The sequence below is a fragment of the Rhinoderma darwinii genome, chromosome 4 (genome assembly GCF_050947455.1).
Source record: "Rhinoderma darwinii isolate aRhiDar2 chromosome 4, aRhiDar2.hap1, whole genome shotgun sequence".
Lineage (NCBI taxonomy): Eukaryota > Metazoa > Chordata > Amphibia > Anura > Rhinodermatidae > Rhinoderma > Rhinoderma darwinii.
This window is the reverse complement of record NC_134690.1, coordinates 31,989,641-31,998,743: the sequence shown is the minus strand read 5'-3', so window position 1 is coordinate 31,998,743 and position 9,103 is coordinate 31,989,641.

Here is a 9,103-nt window from a genome sequence, read left to right as displayed (position 1 = left end):
CTGTGTGCTACACACACATACACCTTCCTGTTTCCTGCCAGGCAGCTGTATCTCACTCATACTGCAGTGACCCCTAGTGGCTGCACATAACATGGCAGGCATGCAACAGATACCACATAGGTGTAAACATCACCTCACACAGGAGGGAACACAGAACGCAGGTAGCAACAAACATGGAGGCTGCACTGGGCAGACAGTTCAATTTAAAGGGGCAACATCACCTGCTTACACTTCCCCAGGGCTTTTCGAGTGCAGTCCCTTGCACTCACAGAGGCAAACCAGGCATTAATCTGTGCTGCGGTAACGGTCTCAAACTCTTGTGGAGCAGATTTCTTCACTTCAGTGTCGTTCTGGGGCTTCTCCACCTTCAGCAGCCTCACCTCAGTCTGTGCATCTGCTGGCATTGGACTCTGCCGCTGAACAGCTAGGAGGGCAGATTCTATCGGAGCCTTCTGACACAATGGCTCCCCCACTCTGACAACCTTTGAAGCCTTCACCGGCTGTGGAGTAACTCCTAACAGCTGGACCTTTCGCTCACTGGACTGAACAGATGAGTCAATGTGGCATGTGCCCATCACCCTATGCTTAGAGCCGCTCTCCCCTCTAGGCATTTGTACTTCCAAGGGCAGCCCTGAGTAGGTGACTGGTTGACTCGGCTTGGTGGCAGCAGTGAAGTCTTTATCTATAGCCGAAACTAGCACTGACGAGAACGCCTTCTATTAGGAGTAGTTCTGCTCCCTTTCACCCAGGCCCCACCGGGACCTATCACATTGGCAGCTTCCACTCCTCTTTTACCTTCTACCACTTCAAACTCCACCAGCTCTCCACTTGCGTGTATTGTTTCGCTTTATAGCAGTCCAGTGGACAAACACGTCACTATTGATGTCGTTCTGGTGAATAAAGGCATATCCTTTGCGTATGCGGAACCACCTCAATGTCCCTTGTACCTTGGTGGCAAGAACTCTCTTTCTGGTTTGGTTAAACTGCTGGTTCATCAGCTGACCTGCCAGTACCATGGAGCAGCGACTAGAAAGGATGTAGATTGGTCTCCATTTGGGGTTTCCATCGCTCTGCCCACAGCAGTAGTCCTTATTTGTTTGATGTGAGCCATTTGTTCTCTATGGCCCCTTTGGTTTCCCAGCATTCCCTGGCAAAATGTCCAAGTCGATTACACCTCCAGCACAAGCGAGGCTCAGCTGAACTACCCCTGTATCTATGGGCACGGTCTCCAATACTTGCAGCGGCCCATTTAAGTCAGTCAATCTCTGCTGCAAGATCTTTCACTAAGTCCACAATTTCTTTAGCGAATTCCAGGAACATCATGTTCGGGTCATCAGCACCTGCTGACTGCGCCATTTTCTTCTGTGATCCTGCTGACTATGCCAAATTATGTAGGAGGTGGTTCTTCAATAATCACAGAGGGCAGCAGTTTAACCCCTTAAGGACACGGACAATTTTGGCCTTGAGGACAGAACAATTTTTTTATATTTCCCTCTTTGCATCTGGACGCTCATAACTCTTTTATTTTTTGTACGACGTAGTTGTATGAGACTTTGTTTTTTGCGGGACAAGTTGTACTTTATGTAGGTACCATTTTTTTGGGACAAATACATTATAAACCCATTACTGAAAAAAAACAACTCTTGACCCATCCAGCGCTGCCAACTACCGACCAGTCTCTAATCTGCCCTTCATCTCCAAACTCCTGGAACGCTTGGTCTACTCTCGCCTTATCCGCTATCTCTCTGCTAACTCCATTCTCGACCCCTTACAATCTGGTTTCCGCACTCTACACTCCACAGAAACTGCCCTTACTAAAGTCTCAAATGATCTCTTGGCGGCTAAATCTAACGACAAATACTCTCTACTGATTCTTCTGGATCTCTCTGCAGCCTTTGACACTGTAGACCACAAACTCCTACTTAACATGCTCCACTCTATTGGCCTCAAGGACGCTGCTCTCTCTTGGTTTTCCTCCTATCTCTCTGACCGCTCGTTCAGTGTGTCATTTGCTGGTTCCACTTCTTCTCCTCTTCCCCTTGCTGTCGGGGTTCCTCAGGGATCAGTCCTAGGTCCGCTCCTCTTTTCTCTCTACACAGCTCCTATTGGATAAACCATCGGCAGATTTGGCTTCCAGTACCATCTCTACGCTGATGACACCCAATTATATGCCTCTTCCCGTGACATCACCCCTGCTCTAATACAGAACACCAGTGATTGTCTGTCTGCTGTCTCTAACATCATGTCCTCTCTCTATCTGAAACGGAATCTTTCTAAAACTGAGCTCCTTGTGTTCCCACCATCTACTAACCTCCCTAAACCTGATGTCTCCATCTCTGTGTGTGGCACTATCATAACTCCTAAGCAGCACGCCCGCTGTCTCGGGGGTTAGTTTTGACTCAGATCTTTCCTTTACTCCTCACATTCAATCACTTTCACGCTCCTGTCATTTTCACCTCAAAAATATCTCCAGAATCCGCTCTTTTCTTATGGAGGAAACCGCCAAAACTCTCATTGTTGCTCTGATTCACTCTCATCTTGACTACTGTAACTCATTACTAATCGGTCTTCCCCTCACCAAACTCTCCCCTCTCCAATCAATCCTCAATGCAGCAGCAAGGCTCATATTTATGACCAACCGCTACACTAACGCCTCTACCCTGTGCCAGTCACTGCACTGGTTGTCCATTCCCTTCAGAATAAAATTCAAACGTATTACTCTCACCCACAAAGCTCTCCACAGTGCTGCACCTCCTTACATCTCCTCCCTCATCTCTGTCTACCACCCAACTCGGGCTCTACGTTCTGCAAACGACCTTAGATTAAAATCCTCCATAATCCGAACCTCCCACTACCGTCTCCAGGATTTCTCTCGTGCTGCACCCGTCCTCTGGAATGTGCTACCCCGGACAATCAGATTCATTCCCAATATGCACAGTTTTAAACGTGCCCTGAAAACACATCTATTTAGACAGGCCTATAACATTCCCTAATCTGACTCCTTTCCATGGCCCTCCTTTTAGATTAGTCATCAGAATAAGATTCCCTCACACTCCTTCTCTTCATATCTGTCATACATGGATACTGGCTGGTGACCGGCTCATGCAGCTTTATGTTACCACCCCATGTGTATAAAAATGGCCGTACTATTGTACAGAACAAACACTGTTACACTTTGTGTCTCCCTTATTTCCTCATAGATTGTAAGCTCTTGTGAGCAGGGTCCTCACTCCTCAGGTTTGAATTGTAAATTAACTTTGTCACTATGTAATGTCTGATATTGTTTGTTTCATGTTCCCTCTAAATTGTAAAGTGCTGTGTAATATGTTGGCACTATATAAATAAAGATTATTATTATTATTATTATGGTTTCATTTCTATAATTTATTATTTTGGCGAAAATGCAGAAAAAAAAGCAGTTCCGCTGCAGTTTTAATATTTATTTTTTTACACCATACACCGATCATCATAAATAATGTTATACATTTGTTGTACAGGTTGTTACGGTCGTGGCGATACCAAATATGCATATATTATTTCATGTTTTGGGACTTATATTATAAAAAGATTATTTATTATTAAAAAAAATTGTATTTCTGTGTATTTGTTTTACTTTTTATTTATTTATTTATCATTAATTTTTTTTACATTCATTTAACTTTTTTTTTTAATCCCATAAAGGGATTTAGAATTTTTTATTTTGTAACTGCAATGTACTGGCATAGATCTATATGCCAGTACATTAGCCTGTGTACTGATTGTACATAGGCAGTTGTTAGGGCGCACCTCAGTATGCCCTAACAACAGGAAATATGTTCAGACAGCCCTGGGGTCCTTCAAGGGACCCTGGGCTGTCTGGCCATACGAGTTGTGGGCTTTGATCGCATCACAGTTATTTTCTGTGACGCGACCAAAGTGCAGTCCCGTCTCCTTGAACGCCGCGATCAGCTTTCATCACGGCGTTCAAAGGGTTAACGGCGGAGAGAAGATGTTTCTCTTCTCTCCACTGTCAGAGCGGGGCCGTGGCTGTGTATTACAGCCGTTGCCCCGCTCTCGATCGCGCGCACAGACGGCTGTCACACAGGCCGAGAATTTCGTCCTAATGCGCCAAGTATTTGCCACTCAGGACGAGCATTCTCGTCCTGTGTCGGCAACCAGTTAAACAGGTTTTATTTAAACACGTGGCAAACAACACGAGCAGTCTTAAACCGGGATTGGGCTCTCCACTTTGCATGAGTTCTAATCAAGTCGGGCTGCGCCATAGTGACTGCAGGCTTCGCAGCCTATTACCACCATGCTGCTACGGGTCGCTATGGGGCTACCCTCGACCCACAGCCTGCTCTGCTACTCCTGGGGTGCACCAGTTACTTTGGAGGAATGCTCTGCGCCTCCGTGGGTCGCGGTGGCTGCTACACCACTACCCTCACAGATCCCGACTCCCTCAGCTGCGTTCGTGCAACGTGCACGTTGTGTACTGTTCACACAGCACTCAGAATGGTACCAGGCCATGGAGTGACACGCTCACACAGTTTTAAGTCCAAGTCTTTGAATCGGGTACCGTCTCTTTAAGGACCGCTCAAAATAATTGCAGTTGCTTTACATTAATTCACCCATTGACAGTCCAGATGATGAGTTCATGAGGAAGGGCACACTTATCTCCTGTTGTGGTTTCCTTTACTGAAGTCCTCCTGATCCAGCTCTCCAATCTCTCTCTCTCTCTGTGCTAATCCTGTCAGGCTCATCTCTGACATCCTCTGCACTCCCTCTAATGGCGGCTCCCTTTTCTCCTCAGCATTCCCGCTCCCCTCCTTCTACTCACAGGGTAACCGCCTTGTTCCCTCACATTCCCTCTCTTGTAGGGTGGACCTCCATCCTGCAGCTTCTTGTCAGTCTCAGGCACTGGGTTCTCTCTGACTTCCCTGTGTGCTACACACACATACACCTTCCTGTTTCCTGCCAGGCATCTCTATCTCACTCATACTTCAGTGACCCCTAGTGGCTGCACATAACATGGCAGGCATGCAACAGATACCACATAGGTGTAAACATCACCTCACACAGGAGGGAACACAGAACGCAGGTAGCAACAAACATGGAGGCTGCACTGGGCAGACAGTTGAATTTAAAGGGGCAACATCACCTGCATACAAACTTTGAGAGCAATTCACTCACAGAATTTAAAGAATCCTTATGTCAGCAGGGGGAACCTGCAGGAACGGTCCCTTCTCTGGCCCGAGGTAGTATGCCAAGGGACAATACAAGATCTGCTTAGGAATTATAGCTTGGGAAAGAATAAAAAATGATTGACTAGATTGATACCTCTACCTCCCAGTCGGATGATGACCTGGAGATAAGTCGCTTTCCATTGGAAAAGATGTCTCGTCTGTTTAAGGCGATTAAATCGGATGAGCGGGTTCAGACTGAGATCGTGGGGGATGATGGTCTTCCCAAGCAAGTCAGAGCTTTCAAAGGAAATCACCTGACAAGGGTCCAATTTTGAATAAGATATTTAAGACCATGTTCATCATTGATGAGGAGCAAGAGTAGGAGTGGGGTGAGCCCCCCCCCCCCAGGTGGATGTAGCCATCGCCAGACTTTATAAGTGCACCGTGTTTCCGAGTGAGGATGGGTCAAACTTCGATGACCCCATGGGTCAGCGCATTGATCCGACGAGGGTACCTTTCAGCTTCTGCCCAAGCTAGGGTAGCCCTATCCTCATTAGTCGTTGCTAAAAACCTGCGGTCATGACTACTCCAGATGGAGGAAGATATCAACAATAGGGTGTCCAGAGATGATATTCTTAAATCTTTTAGGCAGGTCTCTTTAGCCTCTGATTTTTTTATGCTATGCAGCAATCCAGCAAGCGAGATTTGCATCTCGTGCTATGGCTTGTAACGGCCGCGGTCGTGGACCGTCGCCCTCCTTACCTCCCGACGGGCGCAACTGTAGACCTTTATCTTCTTGTCAGCGTCTCCCTCCTAGGAGACGCCGGCACACGCGGCCGCAGCTCTCTGGGGTTTCCTCTAGGGTGCACGTGCTTGTCCCTGGCCTTAAAGGGCCAGTGCGTGCACATGTATTAAATTATCCCATTATCCCCAGATCACCCTGTACTATCCAAAGGACTCTGCCCTTCCACTTCTTGCCTGAGGGATCTTGTGGCATTACCATGTTAGTCTTCGCAAATGGTCCCTTAGTTGTATCCTGTTCCCAGTGTTCCCGTATCCTGTTTCCTGTATCCCATGCTGTGTTTGTTCCTGTGCCTTATCTAGTGTTGGAGTCGTGTTGTGTCATCTGCCACGTCTGGAGTTATCTGTCACGCCTGGTGTCATCTGCCACATCTTGAGTCATTTGCCACATCAACCTCCATCAGTGCCAAAGCCTCTGCTACTGTCTGGACTCTTACAGGTAATCCTGTGCTAAAGACTTTATATAGACTGTTGTTTGGCCAGCTGCCACTCCACCACGATGGAGCGGCCCAGTGGGCCCTGATACACTTTCACCATGTCATTCACAGGAGAGCAATCAGGATAAAGTCTGACAATGACACAACAGTCTCCTATATAAACCACCAGGGAGGAACATAATCTATAGCCCTGCTTGTAGAAGTGGAACCGATCATGATTTGGGCAGAAATCCACGCGCGGCAACTCTCGGCGGTCCATATCAAAGGGACCTTTTTCGGGAGAATGCTCTCTTGATCCGATGATCTTCAAGAGGATCACAGCACGGTTGGGTCAGCCTCAAGTGGACCTAATGGCCACACAGCACAACGCAAAGGTGACTCAGTTTTGTTCCCTATTCAGAAATGACAAACCATCAGTTCTGAATGCCCTCTCCATACCTTGGGAGTTTCACTTTGCTTATAATTTCCGCCGCTCCCTATGATCCCAAAGGTCTTGCTGAAGATCAGACGGGAATAAGTCTCGGTGATTGCCATTTGCCCCTACTGGACAGAGAGAGCCTGGTTTGCTCAATTAATGACAATGAGCACGGGAGTCTTCTGGAGATTACCCCTGATTCCACACCTGGTGGCACAGAACAGCCGATGCTGTCCACACCTCGATCGTCTCCATCTGACGACATGGATGTTGACCGCTCCCTTTTGAGGGAATCCGGCTTGTCTGAGGCATGCATTAATACCCTCCTACAGTCCATAGATAGGAACACAAACAAGACCTATCTAAGGATTAAGACAGCTTTTTTTCAGGTGGTACAGAAACAAACAGGTCTCTTTAAAGCATCTTTCTATCCGGGATAGCCTGAGTTTTCTGCAAAATGGGTTTGACAGGGGACTTAAACCTGCCACGATAAGAGTGCAGATTTCTGCCTTGTCAGCAGTTTTGGGGAAGAAATTGTCAAGTGAACCCTTAATACAAAGGTTTATCAAAGCCGTCCAGAAAATCAGGCTTACCATCTCCAATCCAGTTCCAAAATGGGATCTTTCTCTTGTCATGGGCAGGCTTTGTTATCCCCCTTTGAACCCTTGCAGAACATCTAGCACTCAAGGTCTGTTTCCTGGTGGCTATAACATCAGCAAAACGTGTTAGTGAGATCTAGGCATTAGGCGCTGTTGACCCGTATCTAATTTTTTTTCCAAGACCGAATCTTGCTCAGAACTCTACCTAATTTCATCCCTAAGGTGCTTTCACTGCAGATTAACCAGTAGACTGAAGTGCCTGTCTTTTACCCAGGTCCCACCTCAGAGAAAGAGAAAAAACTCCATTCCTTGGATGTTGGTGAGTCTTTGGAGGTCTATCTGAATCGTAGTGATGAGTTTAGGAGCTCGGATCATCTTTTTCTCTTTTTCCATGGCAGAAGTAGAAGGTCTCAAGGCAACCCTGTCCAGATGCATAAGGGAAGTGATTACATCTGCTAGAACCAAGCAGGTCTTCAGTCTCCACAACCTTTTAGAGCCCATCCAACTTGGGCAATTGCAATGTCTTGGTCTGAAAGAAATCTTGTTCCAATTGAGAAGATCTGCAGGACTGCCTCATGGAGTACAATTCATACGTTTGTAAATCATTACAGACTAGACGTCAGAAGAGCTGGGGAAGCAGCCTTTGGTCGAATGGTGTTAGAGACCGCGGTTAATAGTAACCCACCCTAAGTTGATTAATTGCTAAATCCCCATTGGGGCTGCCGCTGTGGATATCAAGGAAAGTGTAACTTCTACTCACCATAAATTCTCTGTCCTTTAGTCCAAGCAGCAGCACTGCTTTCCCGCCAAATGAAGGTTGTTATGTTGAGGCGTGGCCAGCGAGCGAGATGGAAGGACGCGTTTGAGGTGAGCTCCCGCATCAATCCTGCATCAACCTGGTTTTAATCCGGTAGAAACTGGACCTGAACAGGCACTGAATACTCCTGCATCCTCCTTTGAATCTCCGAAAAGTATGATACACCAGGTATCGCCGGACTTTCACTTTTTTTTCTTCCTGGTAGCTGCTTGGGAGCTGCGGCCTAGTGCAGCCTCGTTTGATTACAGGGGTTGACGCCCTGAAGACCGGAATGTGTTGATACCAAGCTGGCACCCCACAGCTATACACACGGCGCACAGCCCCCCCTTACATCAGATCACAGACTCTCTCTTCACCTACAGCATTAGAGCTCCTTGCACGGAGCTCATAGTGAAAGCCCGCCAAATTACCTCAAGACACACTGTCCCTCCCCCCTGCTGCAGCACACATACAGCCTTTACTATCAATGTGCCTACATTACATCATACCTAAATCCAAACAGAAAAATATGAGGGGTCGCATGAGTGAAATAGAGGACAGACTCCCTCGTGCGGAGGACAGAATAGGTCCGCTACGTTATCAGCCACGTAGAGTTGATGCCTGCCAATCTAAAACGGATGACCTCAAAAATAGACTACGCCATAACAATTTACGAATTATTGGTCTCCCAGAACGAGCTGAGGGACAGCACCCTGAGACGTTTATTGAAAATTGGGTAAAATCAAAACTAAGAGAGTCGTCTTTTTCAGCTTTTGTGCTGGAGAGAGCACATCGTGTGCCTGCTAAACCTCCGATGCCAGGAGCTGCCCCAAGACCTTTTCTGGTTAAGCTCCTGAATTACAGAGAGTAGTATAGAGCTATATAAGTCA